General features: G+C 45.0%; 1 long non-coding RNA gene across 3 annotated transcripts; it reads right to left on the reverse strand.

Annotated features, from left to right (window-relative positions):
- Positions 1 to 10,416: 10,416 nt before the first annotated feature.
- Positions 10,417 to 18,351, reverse strand: LOC134047640 (uncharacterized). Of its 3 annotated transcripts, none has more exons than XR_009933461.1 (4): positions 15,752 to 18,351; positions 14,788 to 15,013; positions 12,753 to 12,797; positions 10,417 to 11,843 (listed from the first exon to the last, which is right to left on the reverse strand). It is a non-coding gene; the product is annotated as an uncharacterized LOC134047640 (long non-coding RNA). The 3 variants fall into 3 exon arrangements; XR_009933462.1 differs by having other exon boundaries at positions 10,417 to 11,248; positions 11,698 to 11,843; positions 14,788 to 18,351; XR_009933460.1 differs by having other exon boundaries at positions 14,788 to 18,351.
- Positions 18,352 to 27,597: the final 9,246 nt, after the last annotated feature.

The following is a 27,597-nucleotide window of genomic DNA, read 5'->3' on the forward strand; positions in this document are numbered from 1 at the left end:
TCCAGCCCAAGCATCCCACCCTGCCCTCAGCCCCCTCCCAGGACTGCACAGCTTCCATGGGAGCACTCCAGATTTCCCCTCAAACCCCAGATGGGCCAAGCAATTCTGCACTGAAGAATTCTGAATTCTGCCTTTTCTGTGCACAGCCTCACAGTTCCAGTCATTCCTTAAACATTGACTGGGACAAACCTGCAAATCAATTCCCTCCATAGGAAATACATCCTGCAGGTGGCTGCTGGAAGGATTCATTTCCCTGCACAGTGCAAAATGAGAGAGAGTTACAGCAGGAAAAAAAAGCTTCCTGCAGAACCGTACCTTTATTTCCTATTCATGAATACAGTGCTCCAAAGTAAATCTTACTTTGTAAACTGTTTTCTTTATAGGACTGAAAGTACCTGGTAAAACTGAGTGTAGATGGGGAAGGGGAAAAACTATAAATCACCAGCCTAATGGATAGTTTTCTTTGAGCATAGTAAATAAATCTGCATGTTTTCAAATTGTTTTACAGACACAGGGTGCAGGTTGAAAGAATGTCCAGGAGAAACAATAGAGGATATATTTCACTTTCTCCAGACAGAAATCAGCTGAAGATCCCGCACAAACCCAGAATGTGCTGTCACATAGATCCTGTGCAACCTCAGTGACTTTAGGACAATTCCATGGGCTGGAGCCTGCACACATTAGGATTCTATGTTTGTTGCCAGGCTGGGTTTAGACTATTTAAATTCCCTGTCAGGATCAGTTATGGTCAAATCATTTCCCATAAAAAGAGAAATGGATCCGTAACAAGACTTAATGCTTTGTTGTTTGAAAAACTATTTCAACACACTATTAAAAACTCCAAGGACTCTAATTGAACTGGTTTTTTAAGGAGGAGACAATTAAAGTTTGCGGCATAATTAATATATCACGGCCATTAATAACCCCTAAATGATCCCTAAATTTCATTTTATTCATTACGGACAAATTGAGCTGACTCATTGTACAGGAAATACTTTAAAACACCTGTCAGTGAAATATTCCTTCCACCATCTAGAAAAAAAAGCCTCCTAACAGCTCCCTGAAATTGGTGTCACTCATTAAAATCATCTTCAGACATTGTGTGCCTTCCACAAGTCCTCTAAGCACGATCACGGGGCTGCTTTAGTCACCGCTCATCTCCAGGAGATATTCCCAGCTTTTATCAAGGAGCTCGTGTTTGTAAATAGGCAGCACAAAAAAGCCACAGCTCATTTCCCCACTTTTATACTGAGCTGCTTCACGAATCCCAATCTCTTTTGAGGAGAATTTGCACATTCACACGGTTTTATTTTAATGAGCTAAATCCTGCTGAAGAGACTCGGTTCCCGGAGATTAATCACGGAGTTTCATTCACTGAGAGATGATCAAACTCCACAAACAAGGCAGCAGATGGTGGCCAGGGGAGGCTTCCAGACCCTTCTCTAACGAGCACAACACCCGCTCTGCCTCGTTTGCACATCCCAGCCACCACATCCAGGAGCTGTTTTCTCACCAGCTGCAAAGTACAGGATCCCAGCTCCTGCGAACTGGCCTGCCTCCCTTTGGAGAAGAGATGGAGAATTCAAGGAGTGCTTGGAAAACACTCCCAGGCATGTGGTGGGATGCCTGGGGTTGCACAGCCAACCCTGTGAACCCTGTAGGTCCATTCCAGCTCTGAATGTTCACAGAACCATGGAAGGCAATTTAAAGGTCATCCAGTTCCATCCCCTGCCATGGGCAGGGACATTTTCCACTGTCCCAGGCTGCCCCAAGCCCTTCCCAGCCTGGCCTTGGGCACTCTCAGGGATCCAGAGGCAGCTACAGCTTCTCTTGGCACCTGTGCCAGGGCCTGCCACCCTCCCAAGGAGCAATTCCTTCCCAATATCCCATCTAAACCTATTTTGTCAGTGTGAAGCCATTCCCCCTTGTCCTGTCCATCTTTCTTGTTGGCCCCTGCAGCACTGGAAGGTCACAATTAGGTTACCCTGAAGCTTCTCCTGTCCAGGTGAACAATCCCAGCTCTCCCAGCAGAGCTGTTCCATCCCTCTGCTCATCCTGCAGCCTCCTCTGGGCTCTCCCCAGCAGCTCCAGCTCCTCCCTGTGCTGGCCCAGGGCTGGAGCAGCTCTGCAGGTGGGGTCTCACCTGAGCGCAGGGGCAGAATTCCCTCCTTCACTTGCTGCCCACGCTGCTTTGAATTTTGACTTTCCAGGATTCTACAAATTCCTATCACCTAAATGTTGTGTTTATATCTTCTGGAGAGGTTCTGTGGGCCGGCAGAACCCACAGCACTGGCAGCCCCTCTGCACCAGCCCCCAGCAGCAGGGTGAAGAATAAACCCCTTAAAGCTCCACAAGCTTATTGTTCCTTTGATATGTCAGTGACATTCACAGCACCATAAACCTTCCTCATCTGAAATATTTAGCTCCTTAGCAGCAGTCAAACAGACATGCATCCAGCCTGGCACATCCACACCGTAGATCACTAATTTATTTCTTACAGCCCTCCTGGGTGCTGTATGTGCTGAGACAACTGCATTCCCAGAAATGGGCATAAATATCTGTATTTATTTTCTCATCATACTGCCTGGGGAGTTGGGGGGAGGGAGAAAGAGAGAGAGAGAGCCAGCATAAGAATCACACAGAGAAAATGGCCTGACAAACACTCTGGGTGCACTTCCTCCAGCAGAGTGCTCGACATTATTCCTCATCTGCTGTGCCACAGCTCAGAGTGGGCCGTAATTATGGATTTCCAACTGGCATTATGGTTATTATAGATTAGATGTTCATCTGTAAAGACTGTCAAACCAGTGAAATTTTCAGGTTTTGAGTAGCCCCCAGGGCAGGGCTCTGCAAGGCTGGCTTTCCTGAGCCGTTAGTTTTATTTATAGTCTAGGACTAAACAAGGCAGGAATTAAGGGAATGCTCCTCGCTGAAGGAAATGGTATGGAAATGCTGATGTAGGTCTGTGACAGCAGACAGGAGCAATAGCCTTGAGGAAATATTGAAAGTGTGGAGCTGAGCAGAGCAAGCTGCACCTCAAGGCTGCTTTTTGTCACTCTGACAGGACAAAGTCGTAAATAATCCCCCCACAGTCTACACTCAATTATCAGTAATTCAGTGGCACCTAGGCTATGATATTCATATGAAAGCACAGCAGTGCCCTCGAGTTCTCAACAAAATCTCTGGCATGAGTTTGCTTTCTCACCTGGCTTGGGTTGCAGAGGCTCTGGAGGGATGAAGCACAGCTTAAAGGTTGGCATTTTCCAGGCTGCTATTCCAAACAGCTTTTCCACCATAGATCCTTGGAGCAACATGAAGTTTAAATGAATCAGCCAATCTTGAGCTGAAATTACAGAATAAATAAATAAATAAATAAATAAATAAATAAATAAATAAATAAATAAAATTCTTATCGTATACATTTGCTCTATGAAAGCTCCCCTTTTTAAGGCAAACAGAACTTGCAGATCTAGATGGGTTTGAGGCTGATCACCGAGGACAGAAAAACAAAAAAGAGGTGGGAAATGTGATTTTATAAAGATAAGATTATTAAAATATTGCTAAAATTTTTCTGAGGAAGTGGGAAACGGGTCTTAAAGGCTTTGCCATCCTGTACAGCACCAGCAAATCCCACTGAGGATGCCATTTCTCACTGCCCTGTTAGACCTGGAACAAGGGACAATTCCAAGGGCTCCTTAAAGTCAGGACAGCAGCTTTGGCTGTGGCTCCTCTCAGTGCCTGTGTAATTGCCAACTCTATTACCAAAATTGAACTTGCAATCATCAGGATCACAAAGCATCTGAGTGAAAGGCTGGAATGCTTCAGCTGCTGTCTGTGCTACAAGGAGCTGCTAAGGAGGCACCCCAGGTGAGCCAGGAGGTCACTGAAATACCTAAACCACCCCCATTCAAAGGGAAATCAGTGAGGGGGAAAGATTACATGGAGCACTACTTTGAAATACTTCAAACGTTTTGTTTGTGGACACTGTACTTTCCTGCAAAACGTGCTACACAAAAATGATGATGGCTGCACAGTGATAGGCACCAACTGTCCCTGTTAGTCCCTGCACTGTAAATCCCACGCCTCCCACACAGCTCTGGAGGAAAAATGCTCATATTGGGAAAGAAAAACCCAGTGTATCCACCGTGCACAAACTCAGCATCAGTGTGCATTTGTCCTTGATATTCAAAATGATCCAGGATCAATGCAGGCTGGGGAGTGGCACTAAGGAGAAGGATTCGGGGGTGCAGGTGGATGAAAACCTGGCCATGACATGGCCTGGCAGCCCAAAGCCCCTGCCCTGAGCTGAGCCCCAGTGTGGGCAGCAGGTGAAGGAGGGGAGTTCTGTCCCAGTGCTCAGGTGAGACCCCACCTGCAGAGCTGCCCCAGCCCTGCCCCAGCACAGGGAGGAGATGGAGATGCGGGAGAGAGCCCAGAGGAGGCAGCAGGATGAGCAGAGGGAGCAGCTCTGCTGGGAGGAAAAGCTGGCAGAGCTGGGACTGTTCACCTGGACAGGAGAAGGCTCCAGGGAGACCCCAGAGCTCCTTCCAGTGCCTAAAGGTGCTCCAGGAGAGCTGGAGAGGGACTTTTTATCAGGGCTTGTGGCCACAGGGCAAAGGGCAATTGTTTTAAGCTAAAGGAGGAGAGATTCAGGCTAAATCTAGAAAAGAAATTGTTCCCTGTGAGGGTGGGGATGCTCTGGCACAGGGTGTCCAGAGAAGCTGTGGCTGCTCCAGCCCTGGAAGGGTTCAAGGCCAGTTTGGATGGAACTTGGAGCACCCTGGGACAGTGGGAGGTGGAATGGGATGAACTTTAAGTCCCTTCCACACGAACCCATCCTGGGATTCTGTGGTTTGGTCACACCTGGCCAGTCCCGCCCTCAGCCCCAGCCAGGAGCTCGGGATGGATGCAGCCCCGTGTGAAAACAGGGACAGATTCCCACTGATCCCTGGGGCAAGGGACATCCTGCTCTCTGGAGCTGTGGCAGCAAAATGCAGCACCCAGGGTACAGCACTGATCCTTCCCCTCCTCCGGCCTGGACAGACAATTGCTTCCCATTATTCAGGTGGAAGGCTGTAATTACCCTCATAAAAGATGCACAAATAAACCAGTCACAAACAAATTAATCCGGTCACACCTTACTACTTCACAGGAGTTGTTTTCTCTGTACTGGCTTAAACACGATTATTATTTCTAATAGGTCGAGCTGAATTTTGAACAGAGCTGCCATAAAAATGCTGCCTGCTGAGAAATCAGAGGTAAAGCAGGAACTGCTGCAATCCCAGCACTGAACAAGCCCCCTGCATGTTCTAATCAGATCACGGCTACAGGGACCCAAACAGATACAAAAATCACACCAATATCTCATAACAGCTATTACCAACAAAGCACAGTGACACCCTGATCTCAGAGACTCAGATCCATGTCACTGCGACAGAAATCTTCTCACCTGAACAGGTGTGGGTGCTTTCCCAGGGATCCATGCCCAGGAGGATGCCAGCACTCACAGAGAATTCTGAGAAAGCCAAGGAATCTCCAGTGAAGCCTTTCAGTGATAAAATTCTTTCCTCTCCTGTTTATCTATTGATTGGAAAGAGACAAACTGAACCAGACAGCAAAATTTGTATCTCCCCAAGGAGTCCCAATAGCAGGATTATATCAGATACAGGTGGACATGGCACAGCTACAATCAGGGAAAACAGATGGCTGCCTTTTCACCAATGGGAATTTAATGCCTGATAGAAATAGGAAGCAGAAATAATCACTAACAAAACTCTTATCTTTAATTTCCCCATTTGCTTTTAGGGAGAAAAAAGGGTGAGTCAGTGAAATGATCCCAGCTGAAAAGTGACAGTGTTCAATAGCTTGGTAGGAAGAAAAATACACTGATCTTCACCAAAATAGAGACCTTTAAGTCCTGTTCTGTGTGCAGAATACAAACAGGATTTAGTCTGTCTACAACAATATTTTACAGACTGCAACAGAGTTTTAGATTATCACTGCATTTCTACTCACCATGCCAAAAATAAAGCTTCACTTTAGGAGTCCAAAGAATAAAGAAAAAATATATCAAAACAAGCATTCAGATGATGCAGTTTGAATGAGGTGAAGTTTAGACTCAGCCCTCTGTTGAAAACAATTTAATGATGAACATTATTCTTGGTTCACTGCAAACATCACAGATCCAGAGGTTCAGAGGGAGTTTTGGCTACTTAGGAGCCATAATTCCTGTGCAGGCACATGTGGAAGCAGCAGTTTGTTCCCATCCCTGGGAGCAGCTGGGAGTTATTCCATAAAACCAGTAAATGCTCTAAATACACACTACACAACACACAGAGAGGCAGCACACACCTCTGGCACTAAAGGCATTTCTGTCCCCTCACACTGCACTGCCAATACCTGGTGTTGAGCCCGGGTGTTTTCCTTCCTGAATTTCAATCCTAAATGGCAAAGATATTTGTCTGGAGAGTTTGAAAACAGACAAGGACCCAAAAGCAATTTTTCCCTTTTTATTCCTCGTCTCACACTGAACAACTGCAGTGCAAGTCTTCCCCTCAGCCACAGCAGCATCTGCATTCTTGGAAATCCTAACTTTACAAATATAATGCTTTGAAATTATCCCTCAATATTTTTCATAAGAATGACATAAAAAACCTAGCAGAGAAGTGCCCTTTATTATTCCAGTGCCTTGATGATCCCGAACCACTTTAAAATGCCCTTTCTTGTCTACTGCAAAGCAGAGAGAACAAAGCCTTAGGAAGTCAATACTGAGTCAATCCAGTGCAGTAAACACCTGAACATGGTCAGATCCATGGCTTGAAAAGGGATTTATTGAGGACAACTGCTGCCTTAATTTGCAAGAGATCTGGGAAGGCATTTCTTCAGTGTGCTGCAGCTTTTAAAGCAATTTAGTGATGTGCAGCCAGACCCCAAATCTCCCTGCACCAAGTTGCCAACCAGCCAAGGGAGTTACTCAGCTTAGAGGAAATCAGGCTTTGATAGATTTTTATATCTTAAAAAAAACCCCTGCAACAAACAATGCATTTCATCAATCTGACTTTCCCTGCTTTTTCTTATAACATGTATGGTACCTGTACCAGCAGGTCACACTTTTTATCTGCTTTAGATCCACTGGCTCTGTTCTTTCCAGCACCAACCAACTTTATGGTGAAAGTGAAATTAAACTGCTAATTAGGAAACAAAACAAAGCAAAACAAAACAAACAAACAAACAAAAAAAAGAGAGAGAAATTAGCATAGGCAGGGCAGAAAGATGCTCTGACATTCAGGGTCAATAAAACAGTAAAAAAAAAATAAAGCAAAAAAGGAGATATAGGCAAAGAAAATCAGGTGGCAGGAATCAGCAGCTGCTGTGGCTGCATCACACCCCTCTCATTATGGAATTTTATCTGTATAACAGTTTTCTCTGGACTAGTCCAACATCAAGCTAAAACCCAATAAAAACAAAGTCTGTACCTTGCTCTGCACCAATATTTCCTCTTCCTTGGCTGTTTTTGGTTAATTTACAGGCTGGCTCCTGGGGGAAACATTGGTAGCTCATCTCATTTAAATGCAGTCTAATTCATGAAGTGATAATTTATATTGACAGGACGTTGAGATAGGAAGTGTTTGCCATTTTAAGCTGGAATGCATTTCACCTGCTGGAATTCCAACAAATGCATATTTCATGGCGTGAATCGATTTCAAAGGTGTTGTGTGTGTTTGTTTTGTGTCTGTGAGGTTCAGGGAGGCTCCATCTTCAAGTTTTATTTACAGGACAGGAAAACTGAGATAAGGAATTCCCTTGCTGCACCATCTCTGCTGGATTCACCAACCTCAGCCTCTGGACAGAAATGTAAAATTCTGACTGTTCTTAAAATTTGAACTTCCAGATTATTCTTTGAAGAGCATCACCATTGCACCTGCTTTTTCATTATCATTTAAAGCAGGGTTATGGTTTTGTAATGAGCTTTTTCAAAGTGGAAATGGAAGGCAGGTACAATACTCAGAAGACCTGATGAGACCTAATGTTCTAAGGCAGAACTTTTGTATTTAGACAAGCCTTAATGGAGCACTAAGAGAAGCCTCTTTTCCAGGAAATGCATATTATTATTACCATTTATTAGGGCTTCTCTGAAATAACCTTCCTCTGAGAGCACTTCTAATTAGACAAAGCCAAGAGCTTAATTCACATTAACCTCAGCTCAAACATCCTCAATAATGGGGAAAGGCAGAGGGGGCACAGGCTGGATCTTTGTACAACAAAGCAACAAGAACAGAACATTTTAAAAGAGCTTTCATTAGGGAGAGAAGTTTCTGCCTGCGAGGGATGTCCAGAACCAGAAATGCATTATAAACCTGTTAATTGTCATTACCTTTTAGCACACCAGCACCTGGTTGCACACTGGCAGGGGAGGCACAGAACCCACTCCAAAACCTTCATCCTGCAGGGATAAATGGCTGAACCAGCTGATGCCAGCTCTCTCTAACTGAGGATTCTCCCCCTAAATCTCCTGCTGGGGTTTCCAGGAGTCTCAGACAATGCAGGGTTTTGTGGGGACTGCCAAAAAGGGCAGCAAAAACCATGGAGGTTTTATAAGGTTTCTGGCACAGCCTCTCTCATTTAGCTGGAAATAACTGAGTTAAAATCAGCAGGATTTCTACCATATGTTACCCAGCCCTTGAATTGAGGATCACAGGTCATGGTTTTTGTGAGTGACTTGGGGTTTAGGTGAGCGATAAAAATCAAACTCCATTTCCCCAACAGCATTACAGCTTCAACATTCTCCTGAGCAAGGCAGGGGAAAAACAAAACCCTGTGGTTTGGCCATTTTGGACCAGTGTGGATGAAACTGTGAGACAGGAAAATACCTTGCAAGGCTGAAGGAGAAGGTTGGGGCTTTCCCACACCTTGAGCTGTGCTGGTCCTGCTGGCACTGAGGTGCTGACCCTCAGCATCCCCAGGACCACAACTCGGATTTCCTGCCCACTGCCAGGCAGCAAAGGCAGCAGCAGCAGATCTGTGTCTGAGCTAATTACCTGGGGGACAGCAGGAACTGCTGAAATAGAGACTCTGGCTCTATACATCTTCATTAAAATCGTCTCATCCATTTGTACTCTGAACCTGGGAAAGGCTAAAAGCTGAAATGCAAATCACGCATCACTCTGCATTGGGTTTTTTGAATTTTTTCCCTCCCCCCCCCACCACCTTTGCAATTCATTGAAAAGATTTCTGATTCCACAGTGTTGGAGCTTCCAAGGGGGCAGCTGGGTCACTCCTTTGGAACAGCAGCAGGGACAAAACAGGGCAGCCACTTGTACCACAAGTACAGCCCCTGGAAAATGGAATTTAGGGAGGCTGAGAAGACAGCAGCTGATCTGAGAATTAATTTACAAGATCACAGTTAAAATTTGGGAGACATTTCATTTAAAATCCACCATCATTGGGGTTTTTTCAGTGTTTTGGCACAAGGACAACAAACTCCTCCTGTTGTTTTCTGCAAGCTCCCATGAGAGCTGTGCTTGCTGCTTTCCTGCAGTCCAAAGCCAAGGGATCACCATCAGAACGTGTGATTTTTGACTGCACTGTCACAGCCACGACCCCGTGTTTATGAATTAAAACTGTCAGGCACTTGATTCACGGGAACATCCCTGGAAGTGTCCAAATCCAGGCTGGGCAGGGCTTGGAGCAGCCTGGGACCGTGGGAGGTGTCCCTGCCCATGGCAGGGGTGGCCCTGGGTGGGCTTCAAGGTCCCTTCCGGCCCAAACCTTCCATGCTTCTGTCATTACCTTCCAAATTCCCTTCACAAAAGCTTCTCACTATTTCATGGGATTTGAAAAAAACAAATTTAAATGCTGTATTTCTTCCCAGTGCCAGTCAAACCTGAGAATTTATCCCGAGCTGTGCAGCCGGCGCATAAAACAAAACTGCTGAAACCTCACAGCACAAACCAACGTTTGCTCTTATCATTTAAAGCCATTAATATAACACTGATCTATTCTAGCCAAAACTGGCCAGAGTCATCAGAAACCTCTTCTTGTGTCCTTGTAAAACTTCATTGAAGTGAGGCAGCATGATGCTGCCCTTTAGAAATTCTTATTTAATTACTGAAGCCCATTTGAGAAGGAATACACTTCGTACTTCCCCAATTACAAAGTCTGCTTCTGCCCTTAGAAACAATCTCAAGCAGAGTCAAAACTAAGCTCTGATTGTAATTAAATTTCCTTTTTACATAAATGTTAGTATTTTCTTATGCATTCTGAGCTCTCTGCTGATTATTGGAAGATACTGAGAGGGCACGGGGTGCTCAGAAATGAAAGAAAGAGCTAAAAAAAAAAAAGAGAAAATATTATTTGATACACTAAGGAATCATACACTGGAAAAAAACTTATTAAAAAAAATCATGGGAGCTATCATGATATCACTAATTTCAGAAGTTTTAATACATCTATATAGACAGAAATTTTTGTGAGCAACTAGCAGAATCAAGAGCATTGAAAAGTACAATTGCACAAACGTGAAAGGATAAAAAATTTTTTTAAGTTATAAAATAATAAAATATATATTCGAAGTCAAAACAAAGCGAGACCAAAGACAGGAGGAAAACCGGGGGGAAATGTTGGTTCTTTGGAGAATGATTTCAGCAACGCCATGGCCAGAAAGTTCAATCCATTATTTAATTAGTCTTATTAAGGATGTCAAGCAGGGAGTTAACACCAAGGCCAGGAGGGTAAGGGCTGTCCCTGGGATGGGCTGGATCATCGTGGAGAACAGGGAAGTTTGCAGATCTGAGCAGTGAACCTCAAACCCCAACAGCTCCCAGAGAGGCATCGTGGAAAACAGCCCAGGAGCAGGAAATTGAGAAAGGCAATTGTGCTCCATGCCTGCCAGAAAGGGAGGGTAGAAGGTAGAAGAACATGACAGCATTATTTCCATCCAAAAAAAAAAAATAAATCAGTAATAATGATGATGTTAGTGGGCTGCCAGCAGAGGGGATGGGAGGGGAGCAGTGGCCAGGACACCGTCAGAAAGAACAGAGCAGCACTGGGCATTTCATAAATCTGGGCTCCAGACAGGCATTCTCCTCATCGTTCCCAAGATTCAACTCTGTCAGGATGTGGATGGTTTGGTTTAGCCCCAAGGGGAGGGGGAGCTCGGCATCCTCATGCCAGGCAGGTCCCTCTGGTGGCCCCAGGTGCCACCTGGGTCATGGACAGGATCTGATGGCATGGATTTGGGAGGCACCACCTGCCAGCAGAGACAAAGTTAGAGATCAGAATTGTTTAAAATGCTGTTCTTTCACAAAACACAGGACTTAAGGATATCTTTAAATAGATAAACATAAATATTACACTAAATATGTACACACAAACATTCATATTTACAGTGGAAAAAGGTGAAGCTGGAAAGAGGTCCAGAAAATCTGTGGATCAACGAGAAAACAGGGGAGATCTGTGTGGGTTTTTTGGTCCAGAGGGGACTGAGGGAAGCTGTGTCAACAATCCCCAAGTACCTCCTGCACTGCAAGGAGGGAATTACCCATTATCTGTGTCCAGGAAAACTCTGGGTACCTCGAACTGCAGGAAGGAAAATTCTACTTAGACACCAGAAGAAGCTTTTTAAAACCTTTTATTTATTTATTTTAAGGAGAGAAGTCTAGAAGAAATTATCTGAGGAATTAATAAAGTCTCTATTACCTGAAGGTTTTTATATGTCACAACAACTTTTAGTGGCCCAGGGCTGCCTCCTGAGAGCCACTTGTCCTCTGTGGCCAGCATCCAGAGGCTGAGGAGCAACTCACCCAAGGTAATCTGAACAAGCAGTGTGAGAGGGAAGTTCATATCTGGTGAGGAAGAAATGGGGGGAAAATAAGTGAAAATATAAATTTTAAGAGCTGACATTGAAAAATGTAAATTGCTGTTGCAGGTAAATTGTACAACAGCCAGAAAATGTGGTTGCACCACAATATAAAAGTAGAAAGGTGAGGAAATTTATTAAGGAATGGACAGCTATGGTCACAGCTCTGGAAAACTTCTAGAAACTAAAGTGTCATTATTGCTCTGGCGAGATTTTAATTAGCAAAGCAGAAAACCTCAAGATTTTCTTGCCCTAAGAAGCAATTCATGGCCAAGGTACCAGGCTGATGACTCCTGTGAAGGTTGTTCTACCCAAGCTCACACTCTGGATGCTGATTTTGATTTGAGCACTAAACTTTGATTAGATTTTTGATTTGAGTACTAAACTCCAAACTTCTCTTCCCAGCTTGTGCAAACACCAGTTTTCTGGATGAGAGGTTACACAAGGCTTTCCTCCCCCGTTTTAAGCAAACTCAAAGAGGTGTTTTTAGTAGCACATTTTACTGGTAATTGCCACCCATCTTCAGTGTCCAGCTGCACAGTTAAACTTGCCTTTAAAACTTTGCAGGGAGTATCCCAAGTGAGAAACTCTGATGTTGTGGGACCTTTCTGTGGGAAGGGAGCACATCACCCAGCTCTGGCTGAGCTCTGAGTGTGGTGGCATTCCCAGAAGTGAACTTGGATAAAATCCAACTCTGTGTCTAACAATGGGTGGTGTTGAACTCAATAGATGGACAACAGACACCGCTCAGTTCAAGAAAATCAGCATTTAAAATTGGAATATTAAATAGCACAGGGGAAAATAAAACACAGGACAGGGAATAGCAAAGACCAATAGACAAGTGAGAGTGAAAAACACACATTTGCAGCCCAGAAAACACACGTTTCACAGGTACCTCCCCTAGATGTATTTATCATCTTCGCAGCCATGGTTCCAGATACTAAAAAGCAAAAATAGCTTTAGTAATAAAAAACACAGGCCACAGGGCAAGAAAATAGGTTTAAATCTAGATACTAAGAACTCTAAACCTCCGAGGGAAATAAATCTGTAATCTAAATCACATCCATTTATAGATGGGAGACAGATTTGCTCTATAGAAGGAGCTGATTCATCTAAATAAACTACCAGGCTTGTATTTACAGCTCTACTGAGATGACTCTGTTCTCCTTCACATGGGTATTACTTTATTACCAGCTTTCTCAGAGCAATATTTCATTTCAGAAAAATGAACTGGAAGCCCAACATTTCATGTCAAACCCAGGATGTTCATTCCAGTCAGGATTAGCTGTGGCATTTAAGCATCTCTTCCCAAAGCATCATGAAGCAACATCTCACCTTGTTCCCTGTGAATCGTGGGATCATGGAATGGTTTGGGTTGGGAGGGACCTTAAAGATCACCCAGGGTTGGCCCTGCCATGATGACACCTCCCACTGTCCCAGGCTGCTCCAAGCCCAATGTCCAACCTGGCCTGGGACACTGCCAGGGATCCAGGGGCAGCTCTGGGAGTTCTATTCCAGGACCTCCCCACCCTCCCAGGGAACAATTCCTGCCCAATATCCCATTTATCCAGCCCTGCCCTCTGGCAGTGGAAGCCATTCCCTGTGTCCTGTCCCTCCATCCCTTGTCCCCAGTCCCTCTCCAGCTCTCCTGGAGCCCCTTTAGACCCTGCCAGGGGCTCTGAGCTCTCCCTGGAGCCTTCTCCTCTCCAGGTGAGCACCCCCAGCTCTCCCAGCCTGGCTCCAGAGCAGAGGAGCTCCAGCCCTGTGTTCCCCATTAATGAAACAATAACACAACTCCTCACCATCAGCGTTTGAAGTAACCTTAAAGTTTTAGGACACCTATCCAAGAACCGTTTGTTTCTCCACCCTGAGAACCCTCTGTCCAGAGGGAGCAGATTCCCAGCTGTGCTCTCAGCCAGGAGGACACGGATGCTTGGACAGCAAACTCCATCACCTGCTGCTCTTTCCCCCCGTTTTAATCCGACCGTGGCGCTGCTGCCAAGCCCCCTTTGCGCCAGAAAAGGACAGCAAAGCCGCGATGCCCCGTGCCAGCAGGCCAGGTTTGCCTCTCAGGGAGGGGACAGGAGCTGCAGCAGCCTGGTGCGAGCATTCCCCGAGCAGCATCACTGGGACGCGCATCCCGGAGCATCGCTCCAGCCCGGCGCGACAAACCGGAGCCGCGCTGCATTCCCAGAGGGAGCAGAGCTCGGGGCTCACACAGCCTGCAGGCGTGTTCCCAGGACAGGGGCTTGCCCAGGGGCTCGGAGAGCTGCGGGGAGGGGGCAGGAACAGCAATTTCATACCTGGGATTTCATACCTGGCAGCCACGTGGAGGCTGGCGCTCCTCAGGGATAACCCGAACGCCTCCCATTAGGGTTGTTGGGGTTTTTTTTTGTTGTTTGTTTTTTTGTCTGTTTTTTTTTTTTTTTTTCTACCGGGGCACACGGAGGTTTTGGGTGGCTCTGAAGCATCGAAGCTTACTCAGAATTAAGCCACTCTCAGGTAGGAAAGGCTGTAGGAACCCAGCTGAGGTGTTAATTCCACTGGGACAGGGGAAGTGAAGTACCCACGTTCTTCTTCAGGGAGTGCCCCCAAAACATCACAATTAGGCTGCAGAGGAGCTGTGGCTGCCCCTGCATCCCTGGCAGTGTCCAGGGCCAGGCTGGATGGGGCTGGAGCAGTCTGGGACAGTGGAAGGGGTCCCTGCCATGGCAGGGGGTGGCACTGGGTGGGCTTTAAAGTCCTTCTGAACCCAATCCATTCTATGACTTACGATTATGAGATAATTTCCATTTAAAGTAAGGGCTCGTTTCTTTCCAGCCTTCTGATATCTCTGAAATCCTTCCCAGCGACACACTTTCACACTCTTTTTCTATTTTTTTTTTCCCCCCAGGAAAATGCAGAAAAATGAGTTTGTCTTTTTCCCTCACCTGCTTCAAGACCGACCTGCTCAGGATCCAAGCACAGCTGTGCCTCTGACCCTGCTGCAAGTTTCCTGCTCCATTTGTGGGAACATCAGTTCATTATTAGGGGAGATAAAGGGGCACCTCTGAACTTCATTAGGATAGAGAGAAGAATGGGGTTTCAGATCTCTGGGAAGAGACCAGCGATCTTCTGGGTGCACAGCTGATGCTGAACGCCCCTGATCCTCAACACCTGTGAACATAATGAAGAAATCACCAATTATCTTCAGGTTTTTGCCTCAGAATGGGATTCAGGAACAAATAGCTCACACAGCAGAAGGTCTGCCTTGCTTATTATTTTCCTCATTTGCAACTGAGCACATTTTGGTAGTCTCTATAAAGAGTTGTTATTTGTTTTGTGTCAACAGCCGGGGTCCTGCTGTACTATTATTCATTGCATAAACACCCATTTATTCCAGCAGTATCCTGCTCCTACTCCAGCACATTTTATTCTCCGGCTTTCACGTTCCCTTACAAAAGGAGAAGGGAGCTGCAGAGAGGTTTGTGGCTTGCAGCACTTGTGCTCGTGTATCTCAGCTCATCAATCACTCTCCTTTCCTTCCCCACAGTCTGTGCCTTTCTCATGTGATGTGTCTGCATTAAAACCTATTTGTTTTATAATCAGGTGCCTGAGAGGCAGCAAAGCCTTTGTGTCTGAAGTCTCTGGTTCGTACACTCATAAGGAAATCAGAATTAGCAGAGAGAAGCTGGAACATCTGCACTGGCAGACCTGCATTTATCAAGGGTCTCCAACAACCTGGGAATATCAGGCAGGAGCTGTGCAGCCACTGATGCCCATTAGGAAGAGATCCAGTAAAAATCCTAAAAATCCCTGTGGGATCATCCAGGGGCTGATGCAGGAGGCTGAGGTGGGAATATCATGGTCTGCACTGCACATAAGTGAGCAAGCAGGCTCTAAACCAATATTTACTGTTGTGTTGTGTTGTGATGAGCTCTCCATGAGCTGATGGATCAGAGGAAATATCCTGTTCTGGAGGGGCTGGGGTTGGATCTCTGCAGCATTCCTGGAACACAGGGCTGGCAGGGATCAATACCTGCATGCAGACAAGGAATGAACCTGTAATCAAAGAAATCCAGCAGGGTTTGCCACACACCTTTCCTGGATCACATACTGCAGTCCAGAGGAGACAGAGATTTTAACCTCATGAAATATCCCATTTCCCAGGAAAGGAGTAGATGACATCTTTCATCTGTAGTATAAATGTAGCCATCTTTTACAGTGGTGATAATAATATATGTTTTTTTTTCTTTTAATTCCACCTTCAATTCTGTGTAATTTCACCCAGCTTATTTTCCAAACTCCATCTTCTCTTTCCTTCAAGGTGATTTATCAGATGAAATCACAGCCACCCTCTAACTGATGTAATAATTCACTCTGATGGGTGACACACACACAGGTGAAAAAATATTGGCACAATACAAAAAGTCATCTTAATAAATCATGGTAAATTAGTAGGGGAAACTCATTTTCAAGCTTTTAGCAGAACAATTAAGATGAGAGTGGAAAGGAAGAGCTCAGGGCTGGGTTGGATGGAGCTCGGAACAACCTGGTCCGGTGAAAGGTGTCCCTGTCCATGGGAGGGGTGAAATTAGGTGATATTTAAGTCTTTTCCAACCCAAACCGTTCTGTGATTCTGTGAAACTCCTTGGGCAATCCTGAAAAACAATCCTTGTAAACAAGACTCTCTCCACGCCAGTACGAGTACATTAATACCTCTGGCTGCACTTGGAATAAAGGCATTTAAGGAAGAACTACATGCAACTGCAAAGCAATTCAAGAAATTGATTCATACAGAAGCAGGCACATAATTTTAAAAGATATTAAACTTCACCTGCAGGCTGGTAGCAAGGCCATTAAGGAATTTCCCCATGATGAACAGCATCCAGTGGGAATTAGACCTGGAGATGTTGGATCCTGTGAGTTGCCCTGTGCTCGTGCCTCAATTCCAGGCTTCTCACATGCTGAAGTGAGTTCCTGGAGACCTGCCAGGGATTTTTGATGTGTTGGGTGACTTGGCACAGGGCAAGGACAGGAACCTGCCAATGCACTGGGTAATGGATGCTCAGTCCTGGAGGAGTCCAGTGGCATCAACACTCCAAGGCATGGGAGCTCCTCTGTTCCAGAAGGGACCAAGAAGGGAACCAGCGAGGGGAAACACTGCCCTGCCATGTAGGACACAGCTTCTGGAGCTGGGATAAAGGGTGAAGGTCGGGGAAGCACCACTTCAAACCATTCTTGATTAATACCATTCCCATTTCTGATAAATACAGCTCTGGGGGGATTTCTCCTCAATGGCCTGAATTTTGTCCATGCTACTGCAAACTTCCCTCAGCGCAGCAAACCTGGCACCTATTTTTGCAAATACACTTCTTATTCTCCCAGAAATGCACAGTTCTTCTGTGTATGATCACGACAGGTACAAAATGCACAGCTTTCCACTTAAAGCCCAAATGCCTTTGTAATTTTTGCTCTGCAGCCTGTACAGATGGACAAATAAGGAAGGGTTGAAGCCTGATTGTTGCTCTAGGACTCAAATCTTCGAGGCTGTAAGAGGCATTTATGAGAAGTGGTGTTTCATGAGCTTGGTAATTTGCAGTTTGTTACAAAGACAAATTCGTTTCTGACTAAATTGTATTGTAAGTCAGGCTCCTCGGGGAACATCTGACTAAAAGGTGATGTTAAAGTAATTTCCATAGCATCAAACTATGAGACAAATTATAAACTTCGTAGAGGAGAAAAGTGGGGGAAAGGAGCAGGAGCTGAGAAGGAACAGATTTCTTCCTGGTAGTGCTCAGAATAGGGAGAGCTCAGAAAATGCTGTGAAAACTACAGTGCTAATGCTTCTTGAAAACAAGCACAGCCTTGGGTTTTCAGCTGTTTGACAGTGACTGAGTTCATCTTGAAACCATTTTTCAAACCATCCAGGCACCCTGCAAAGCCTTCTCCAAGGAGGAGACTGCTGGCAGGGACAGCAGCTCAGCCACTGCTCTGGAATTTCCCTGCTCTAGGATCTGCCCCCGAAGCTTTCTCATCCTGAACAAGGCAAAAAGCAAATCTCAGTAAAGGACTGAATCTGCAAGGGCTCCAGCAAGCACAGCTGCTCCTGAGCAAGGGGAATTTCTGGGGGGAAGGAGCATTTGATCCAGGGCAGCATTGTTCTCCAGGAGAGCCAGCTGTCATCCAAGAAGGAAACACAGCAGTGGGCACAGCTCAGACCTGACACAGAAAGAGCTGATTTAGAATTCTGGGATGGTTTGGGCTGGAAGAGAACTTAAATCCCATCCAGTGCCACCCCTGCTATGGGCAGGGACACCCCCACTGTCCCAGGCTGTTCCAATCCCAATGTCCAACCTGGCTTTGGGCACTTCCAGGGATCCAGGAGCAGTCACAGCTTCTCTGGGAATTCTATTCCAGGACCTCCTCACCCTCCCAGGGAAAAATTCCTGCCCAATATCCCATTTATCCATCCCTACCCTCTGGCAGTGGAAGCCATCCCCTGTGTCCTGTCCCTCCATCCCTTGTCCCCAGTCCCTCTCCAGCTCTCCTGGAGCCCCTTTAGACCCTGCCAGGGGCTCTGAGCTCTCCCTGGAGCCTTCTCCTCTCCAGGTGAGCACCCCCAGCTCTCCCAGCCTGGCTCCAGAGCAGAGGGGCTCCAGCTCCAGGAGCATGTCCATGACCTCCTCTGGACTCATTCCAGCAGCCCCAGGTCTCTCTGGTGTCTGGGGACCCAGAGCTGGAGGCAGGTGGGGTCTCCCAGGTGGGATCTCACCTGAGCAGAATCCCCTCCCTCACCTTCTGCCCACGCTGCTTTGGGCTTGAAGAGGAGAAACAGAACTTGGAATTTCCCATCAGGGCATTTATCAAGGCAGTTGTACCAACTGCAGCACAGAGATCCCATCCTATTACCAGTCCTCACCCAGCAGATTTTTGCGTTTAAATATTTTAATATCACTGCTGTGGTTGTTTTCCCTAATGAGACAGAAGGGGTTTCTTACAGGAGACTGAAAGACCTCAGTGTGTCCAGCTTGGGTGTGACAAACAAGGGGGTGACAAAGTGTGGGAGTCATTGAAGGCAGCCAGCACAAATAGAAAAAAACCTGTTTAGTGTAGTACAATGATTATAAATGTGAGGAATGGTATGCAGCAAGGATGAGGGCAATTTATCCTGAATATTAGAAACAGCTCGAACAGCGAGACTGAATTCATGTTCTGTGTGCCAGGGGAAAGGACTAATGACATGAGAGAGTTCCTTTTCCTCCTGTAATTCCCATCACCTCATGATTCTGTGATAAATTCGCTTCCTGCCTCTGCATTTCATTCAGGTCATGCACAGATACAGCAAACCTCCAATGCCACTGAAGCTTCTGATGCTGTGAGCAACAAAATACAGAGAGTCTTGCCCAAAAGTTAATAATCTCTCACTTTGCTCCTGCATCAATTGGGTATTTTCTTGCTGTTTGGTAATTTCTATGTTCTTCTCACAGTTCCCACTGGACTGCTGTACCACTCACAAGATGCTCTAATAAGAATTGCATATCTAAATTATTCAGAGCCAATTTATATTTATATATGTAACTGTACTAGTACTGGACATTTACCTGACTGCATTTTCCCCACACCCTTTATTATCCAAAAATATAAACGATTGCCATCATAACCTCCCTCAGCCTAGGAAAGACTTACCAAAAAACCTTTATGTTTACAAATAACACAAGAAAAAAGGGTAAGAAAGTAACTACAGCTTCTCTTCTGCTGCTCGCAAAGCTAAAATTGCATTTACCAAGGAGCCAAACCAGCTTCACTAGGAGTTGCACCCACACCATCAGTTCTTAAAGACCTTAAAATTATCTTGATTTTTATCATGTTTTGAAAACACCCATCTATTGTTTTTAATTACCAGCACAAAATAAACTAAATTGAAATCATCGTTATCGTCAGGTTTTAAATCCAGGGAGAGAGAGAGAGCTTTGAAGTTGGCAGAGAGGGGTTTAGACACAGAAGACCAGTCCTGATTTCACTGTAAGACAACATGTAATAACGGTGCAATAAGATCAGTATTGGGAAAAAAATCAGGAGGCGCATAAATATTTAGAATTTTAGGTAGAACTGCCAGTTCTGGGGCTGTTCCTGACTTTGAGGGATGAAGCAGATCTGGCACTGCTCACTGGAACCTACAGCTGTAGTGGCAAGAGGGAATTTCATGCATTCTATTTAGCTCAGAAAAGGGTAATTCCAGCACTTTCAGTTCCCTGGGGAACACACAGTAGTTATTGCCTCCTCTGTGGGACAATCACTCTAAAAGGTGTCAATATTATTTCCAGTTCTAACAAAAGGGGTTGGGTTTTGTTTTGAGCTTTGGGCACAAACTCATTTCAGCCAATCCACTGAGCAGCCAGGGATTGCAACGAGGTTCAGAGCCTTGGTCCGTCCTGATCTGCTGAGACTGCCTGGAAACTGCCAGGAATGTCCTAAGGGTTATTTCTTAGAGAATTATATATTATTGTATGGTTCTTCTGCACACATCTGACCTCAACTCCCGCAGTTTTTCTTTACCAGCAATTTTTGTGAGTGCTTGCTTTGGGTGGAGGACAAGGGGTGGCAGTGGGGAATGAAGTCAGGAACACAATCCCAGCTCTTCAGGACAACTTCCTGCCTATCCTCTTAAATGCTGGCTCATTTTTCTGCTAAATAACAATGAGAAATAAAGCGAAATTCAGCTTCCTAATACTTGTCTGGAAAAACCACAGCTAATTCCTGTATCAATCCATTAATATTTTCTTATTGTTGTTTCTGCCAGTCTGTGTTTTACATTATTATGTTAGTTTGGACTGCAAATGATATATTTTAAGAATAATTTTCTTTTCACTCATAACACTGAGGATCTCTCTCTGCTTTATAAAATGTAGTACACCCTGATTTTTGAAGGTGCTGAGCAATCTCTGCTAAATGCTTTTGCTCACTGTAAGAGCAGAGGGAACAACTCTGAGTCAGAAGGAAACAGATCAAAATCCCTTTTCTCATCACAATGTATAAAAAATCTTCAAGCTGAATCAGGAGTTTTCTTCTACTAAAGATGTTTTAATTCAGATTTAAAGAAATAAAAACCAATACCCAAAGTGTAATTGCTTTTTAAAAAGGATATAACTTCCTTTTGCAAATGTTAAGTAATCCTGACTTTTAAATAATTTTCTCCCTGTATACACACTTCTATTTTTCTAGTTAACTACAAGCTTTGATCCATTTTTAGATCTAGATGCAATCTGTCCAAAGTGACATTTTTTATTCCAAAAGCATTTTGTGCTGAAGAAGCTCACTTAGCTCTGTACCAGAATGGAGCTTCAATTGATTCCCACATTATATCAGCACTCCCCCAGGTGCCAGCCCCCTTCTGAGCAGTTTACAATTTCCAGGACCTCTGTAGGGGATGAAGGGAGCTGCTGCTGTCTCAGAGCATCCTGTACACTCAAAAAATGAGTTTATTTTACCCAGGTGCTTAAGGATTTGCTCCACTTGCCCCCCCCCCCCAGCCCTGGCTCCTGCAGCCAAATCTGTCGCCCAGGAGGTGAGAGAAGCCCAGACATCCCCCCTGACACATACACACCCCTCAAATAAATAAAAAAAATCAATTACAGCCGTCAAGGAGGGAAGAAGCAGATTCCTGGCCCCAACCGGTGCCCAGCCAAGGCGTGCGATGAGCACAGTGAAAATGTTTGCAGTGGCTCAGCAGCTTTTAAACCTCTTCCCCCAGGTGGAGATAAACCCCAGGTATTTATAGACTTGATCTCATTTCCTGTCCCGAGTGTGTTACACAACGTTTCCCAGGGACTCGCATTCCACCTTAAGGCCATTTGGGCTCTTTTCCCTGCAGGTGTCCAGCAGAGCACGGAATTCCTCGCGGGGAAGGAGGATGTCCCTGTGCCAGGAGCCAGCTGCGAACATCACCTGGCCACCGCAGCTCCATCCCGCAATGCCAGCAGCTCCTGGCCCCAGCGATTCTCCTCTTGTCTATCCCAGATACTGAAGGAGAGATTCATCATCTCTCTTCTGACCTCGAATAGGTTTTGAACGAGCCAAAGACTTAATCTCTCATCACAAAAAGATTAATCATTGCCCTTGATCTCCTTTGCAGCGCTTCTCTGGTTCCAGCTCCAGTCACGACAATGCTCTGAGCAGAGCCAGCCTGAACCACACATCCACTTTCCCAACCCATCCCTTGGAGCCACAAAACACTCCCCTAACTCTGCTGAGGAGCCTTCATCTGCTCTGTTTCAGAAGACAACCACGGGAAGCTTTCTCACAGCTCTCACACCAGTGACCACAATTGTTCTTTGACCGATACATCCCTGAGATGTTCTGGTGGACCCAACCAGGTGTGGGAAAAAATCAGCCACTTTTCCATCATGGGACTCTCAAAGCCTCATCTTGAGGTGCTCCGTGGTCACGCTGCTTTAGGAGTGTTGCTTAGGAGTGCCTGTAGCAAAGAGAAAAATACAATAATTGCTAATTATTACATATTAGGGCAATGATTTGCCAAGATAAGCACCACGGTTTCATTTTTTGTGTTCCATAAACAGGCCTTTAAATCAAGAAATATGCTAAAGAATGTTGTTCAAACACCTGATCTTTAGAAAAAACCCACAAAGCTCAGAAATTCTATTTCTGAGGTAAATAAAACTTATTTAACCATACAGAGAGGTTGGGCAAGACCCATTTTGGGTTTCCATTCCTCTTTCTGGCAAAAAGGAGCTAAAACATCACAGAGCACCTGGAAAAAAAGCAGCACCTGAGCCAGCGTTGCCTGGGAGGAGGATTTGTGTCCAGGTAAGGATGCCACTGCTCTGGCCCAGGAGAGGAAGGAGCAGTTTGAGGTAGCTGAGCATTTTCCTGCTCCAGGGAGAAAACATTCAGCAGTCAGATGAGTGAAACATGTAATATTTTCACCTTTCACACGACCATTTTCTGCAAATTATGACTTTCCCTCCAGTATTTGCTGCTCTTTCTCCTGGCAATATAATTAATGCAGAACATTATCCGAGCTCTTTAGCTAAAAAGACACTGACTTATTTATTTTATCTCAATTCTGAAATATTTAGAGGATACCATCTAATTTTGGCATGTTCCCACTCTAAGTGATTTCCCTTTGCTCACGTTAAATGTTTCTCATTCTAAACACTGCAGCACTCTAAAGCATGACGTTGCCTGCCTACAAAGCTTTCCTTTGTGCTTGGGGAATGTTATTAAATAATAATAATAACAACAATAATAATAATAATAATAGTAATAAATCAATATAATTGATTGAAATCAGGGCCCTGTTGAGTGCAGTCCTTAAATGAGGAGCAGTTTTTCTGAACAAACAGAAAATCCAGCAGGCTGATGGAGGTCAGGTGAAGTTTGGGATGGCTGGAACCATGCTTCTGTTTGGGACAAGCCCACCTCTGTCCTCTGCCAGTGGGGGATAACACATATGAAAGGGGCTGGGTATTTATTTCTGAAGTGCCACACTAATGAACATTGGAGCACAGAGGATAGATTTTTTTTCACAATAAGGTAATCCATGAGAAAAGGAAAATGAATCCACTCTGAAACTGCAGATTACAAAATTATTTGATTTTTTTTTTTCTTCCAGTGCAGAGTTGCCTGTTGAGGGATGTTCTACACATTGGGAAGGGGTGGACACAGTGCTGACAGAGCAAAGACACAGCTTTAGGTACCACAGGCAAATCAATGCTCAATGAACTCCTTCCTAGGAAGGAATTTTGGGCCAGGAAGAGCAGCAGGTTCAGTCCCACCACAGCCAGAGCAGATTTCTCCACACACCAGCCTCTAGCCCTGCCACAGCTGGAAATCTTTTCACAACAGCAGCAGCTCTCAGGAATGATCTTCCAGTGCCACACTCGGTCTAAGGAATATTTCAAACCTTTTTTCAGTGCTTAATTACATATTTTCCAACATTGTCCTTCTAGTTTTCATTTTCTAATGCTCCATTCCCCGTAGTGTGACTTCTTGTGTCCAGTTTTAAGTTATTTCACGGCGATAAATCAGACTAAAAGCAGCTTTTTACCATGGAGACTGAAAGAGAATTGTAGGTGTAGTATTGTGTGAGAGATGTAGATTGAATGTTGGCTTCTCCAGCTCTAACAGCTCAGGGAGAAAATTCATACAAAATCATCTCTCTGCTTTCTGCTGCTAATTCAGCTACAAAAATCTGAGGGATGCAAGAGCTTTTACAACTCCTTTGCTTCATGGGAAGGGGAGATTTCAGCAAAGCAGTGACAGTGTTGCAGTGAGAAGGGCAGCAGTATCATCCCAACGGGAACAACACATAATCTGTATAAAACCAAAATTCTTATCCAGCTTCCACTGTGGTGAGTGACCCCACCCTCATGAATTAATATGGGAACATCTCGAGACATTATTTACAGGTTTAAGTAATTTGTAATCATCATTCCCTGGCCCTCCACCAAGAAATAAACCCCACAAGACTAACACTCGCCATTTGGGATCGTTTTCAGAGGTCAAGAAAATAAATGTTAACTCCATGTTTCTCATTAATTTCTACCACATAATTCTCCTCCAAATGGATTCTGGAAAGAGAGAAGTAACAAGTCTTGCCTGTGAGGCACACAAGCAGCAGGAGGTACAAGGTTTTGAATTGGCTTTTAAGAAGTCAGAAAACCCACAAAGCTGCCAGCTGGTAAAATTTAATTCCAGGTCCTCAATTCAGAGAGACAAACAATCTAGAGATGAGCAGGAGTAACAGCAGCTCACAGCTGAACCGTTCCTAGCAAAACCCATGTACTTTAGGCATTGTTGATGATGAACTTTTCCACTTGCTCCTGAAGCTGGGCTCGAAGGACGGTGACGGAGAGCTTGGGGAAGAGCTGGAATTGGAGCTGGCAGAGCACGGAGCACAGCCCAGCGGCTGCTGCACTGGAAATAAATGTGTGTGGAGGTGTTCCTGTGCAAACCAGCCCCATCCATTCCCAGCAGCCTCAAAGGCTGCAGCAGGAGGGTTTGGAAATAAGCACAAAGTCTGGGCTGGAAGTTCTCCCCTGAGCTCAGGCTGAAGGCAGAGCAGGGACACAGGGCACTCCCCAAACCCAGCGACCCCAGAGCTTTATTCAGAGACAAGTTCAGAGCCTGTAGAAATAAAGGGTGATTTGTACCAGTGTCATTGAATGAACTGTCAGGAGGGTTTTTTGCACCCTCAGTGGAATTGCAGCCCACATAACGTGGAGGAGGATGTGGATGGTGTTGTTTTGGTCCAATAACTGGGTAAACAAAGCAACACCAGCTCATCTGGGGGGTTTTGCTTCCCTCCCTCACTGGAGACAGCAAGGGACAGCAGGAATGTCCCCCTGGGCTCCACATCCCTGGGACAAGGTCACACATCACACCTGACACCTCAGGGAATGAGAACTGGCCAAGGGGCAGCTTTGATCCTTATTTACTGCAGCGTGCCAGCCTTGCTGTTTAATTCCTGTCTGCCAGACACGAGTACAACAGGTGCTTTCACACCTCAGCTCGATTTTCCTCATGCCTTGCTCTGCTAATGCAAGTTGCTGCCTTCTATTGGCAGGGAATTACTGAACCATTATTGCACGTTCATGAGAAAAAGCTCCAGATAGCAAGAGGTCAGCAGGTTGAACTTCACTTACTTTGGCACCGTCAGCAGTTGGTATTGCTCCTATTTCATGATAAAAAAAAAAAAAAAGTCTCTCCTTACGCTGGAAGGAAAAAAAAACAAACCCATACTTTGCTTTTATGTCTTGTTAATGCAGACATTTGGTTTTGAAAAGAGCAGCTCAGTTCTCATTCAAATAAAAAATACTGACTTGCGCAAGTCCTTACTGTTAAAAGTTTGCTTTGGGTTTTATATTTAAAGTCATGTTTAAAAGGCAGGTAAAACTCAGCTGCAATTACACTTTCTTTGCCCCTTACACTTTGTAATTCTTACTGAACGAAATAAGGTGGGAATTCTTTTCTTTTTTTACCCCATTACCTGCAGCAACCACGGCTCTTTGTGGGGCTTCAGAGAGCATTCAATTTGTGTCTGACAAGACTCTACCCAGGCTTCTTAAATACTAGGGCTGGGCTAAAGGATCCCAGGGGAATTTTACTTAGATATGGCTATTGCAGAGAGGGTCCAGATCCAGAGGATTGAGGGGAGTCCCCATCCCTGGAAGTAGCACTCAGTGCCCTGGGCTGGTGGGGATCAGTCAAAGATTGAGTCCCATCTTGGGGTTCTTTTCCAACTGCATCACCTCTGTTATTCTGAGAGGTTTTCTTCTTAACCTTCACAAGCAATATTTATTATCCTTACTGCATTACAGCCTCACAAGGAATTTCTGCTCTCCCATTCCAAACCACTTAAGAAAATTCTGTTTGTCACTCATTAAGCAGCTGTAGAGAACCACACAAAATTATTAATACCACACGGCTGTGCAAACAGCAGGCAAAAAGTTGGTTACCACATTTTCCTCAACAAGCAAGGCAAAATCCTTCCAATTAACATTTTAGTTAAGAATTTCACTCACCATGACAGCATCTGCATTTTCTTAAAGGTTGAAGCTCAGTCTTTTGAGCTCAATTATTTTTTTCACAGCATTTTTCACTGTGGCTCTATTGGAGATTAGATACACAGCAGCAAGAAGGGGGACTAAGTGAATTATACTTTTAGCTCGTACTTTATTCTCTTTACTTTAAGACTTCAGGAACTCAGGCATCTATTTCACCCATCATTTATCCTTGGAGACTAAGGCAGCTTCAGGGAAAAAAGCAATTACCTACTATGGAAAGTCCAGGAGTTACAATTATGAAATAATAAAATGTCAAAGACACATCTAATTTAGATACAGGGTTTTATACTTTTTAGCTTAGTTAAACAGTACAAACTATTCTCTGAAATTTTTCTATCCATCAGGTGGAATCACTCCTCTGACAGTGATACCAAATGCAAATTCACAAGTGTTTATGCAGCAGATCTGCGTATGCATTAGAAATCAGCAATTGAAAATCTGTTTTGCTTACCTTGTCACCAATAATGGAATTACAGCACTAGAAACACTTTTCCTTCTTGGATACACTACGAGGAACACTTCTGTCTCTAGAGTGAGAAGAACTCAACTTCCCTTCCTATTGGTTCTTGGAGGAATTTAATGTCTCTTCCTCTCACACTTGAAGGGTCACTGACAGTCCCCACAAAAACAACTCAGCCCCCCCCCCCCCCCCCCCCAGGCCACTCTGGTTACTGCTCAGCAAAGACATCCTCATGATTTATAAACCTTTAATAGCAAGAAACCCATTCCAAAGGAACAGCAACAGCAGAGTGTAACCTAACTTTCCACTGAAGTTGTCTGAGCAAAGTGATCTTTACCCAACAACACAACATTCTCTGGGACTGTCAGCTCCTGGAACTGCAAATTCTGGCTGCTCTGCTGCCAGGGAAAGCCTTTCTGATCTTCATGTGGTGATAAGCAGCACTGCAAGGTGGCAAGGAGAGGGAAGAGATAACCCCCTTTATCGTACAATCACAGACTCTGGCAGTGCCCAGGTGTGGCAGTGCAGCCCCAATTCACAGCCTTGCACCTCAAATGCTGCTGAGCTCCACTCCTGGCCCTTAAATGAACACTAAAGCCATGAACTTGCCCAAATCTGGTAAAAATAATTGTGAGGATGCCATGCTAGACTGAGGAAGAGATCCCAGGTAGCCACCAAGGACTCAGTCCTGGTGCTGTCCCCTGCCCTGCAGG

This window comes from Cinclus cinclus, chromosome 10, assembly GCF_963662255.1.
Source record: "Cinclus cinclus chromosome 10, bCinCin1.1, whole genome shotgun sequence".
NCBI lineage: Eukaryota > Metazoa > Chordata > Aves > Passeriformes > Cinclidae > Cinclus > Cinclus cinclus.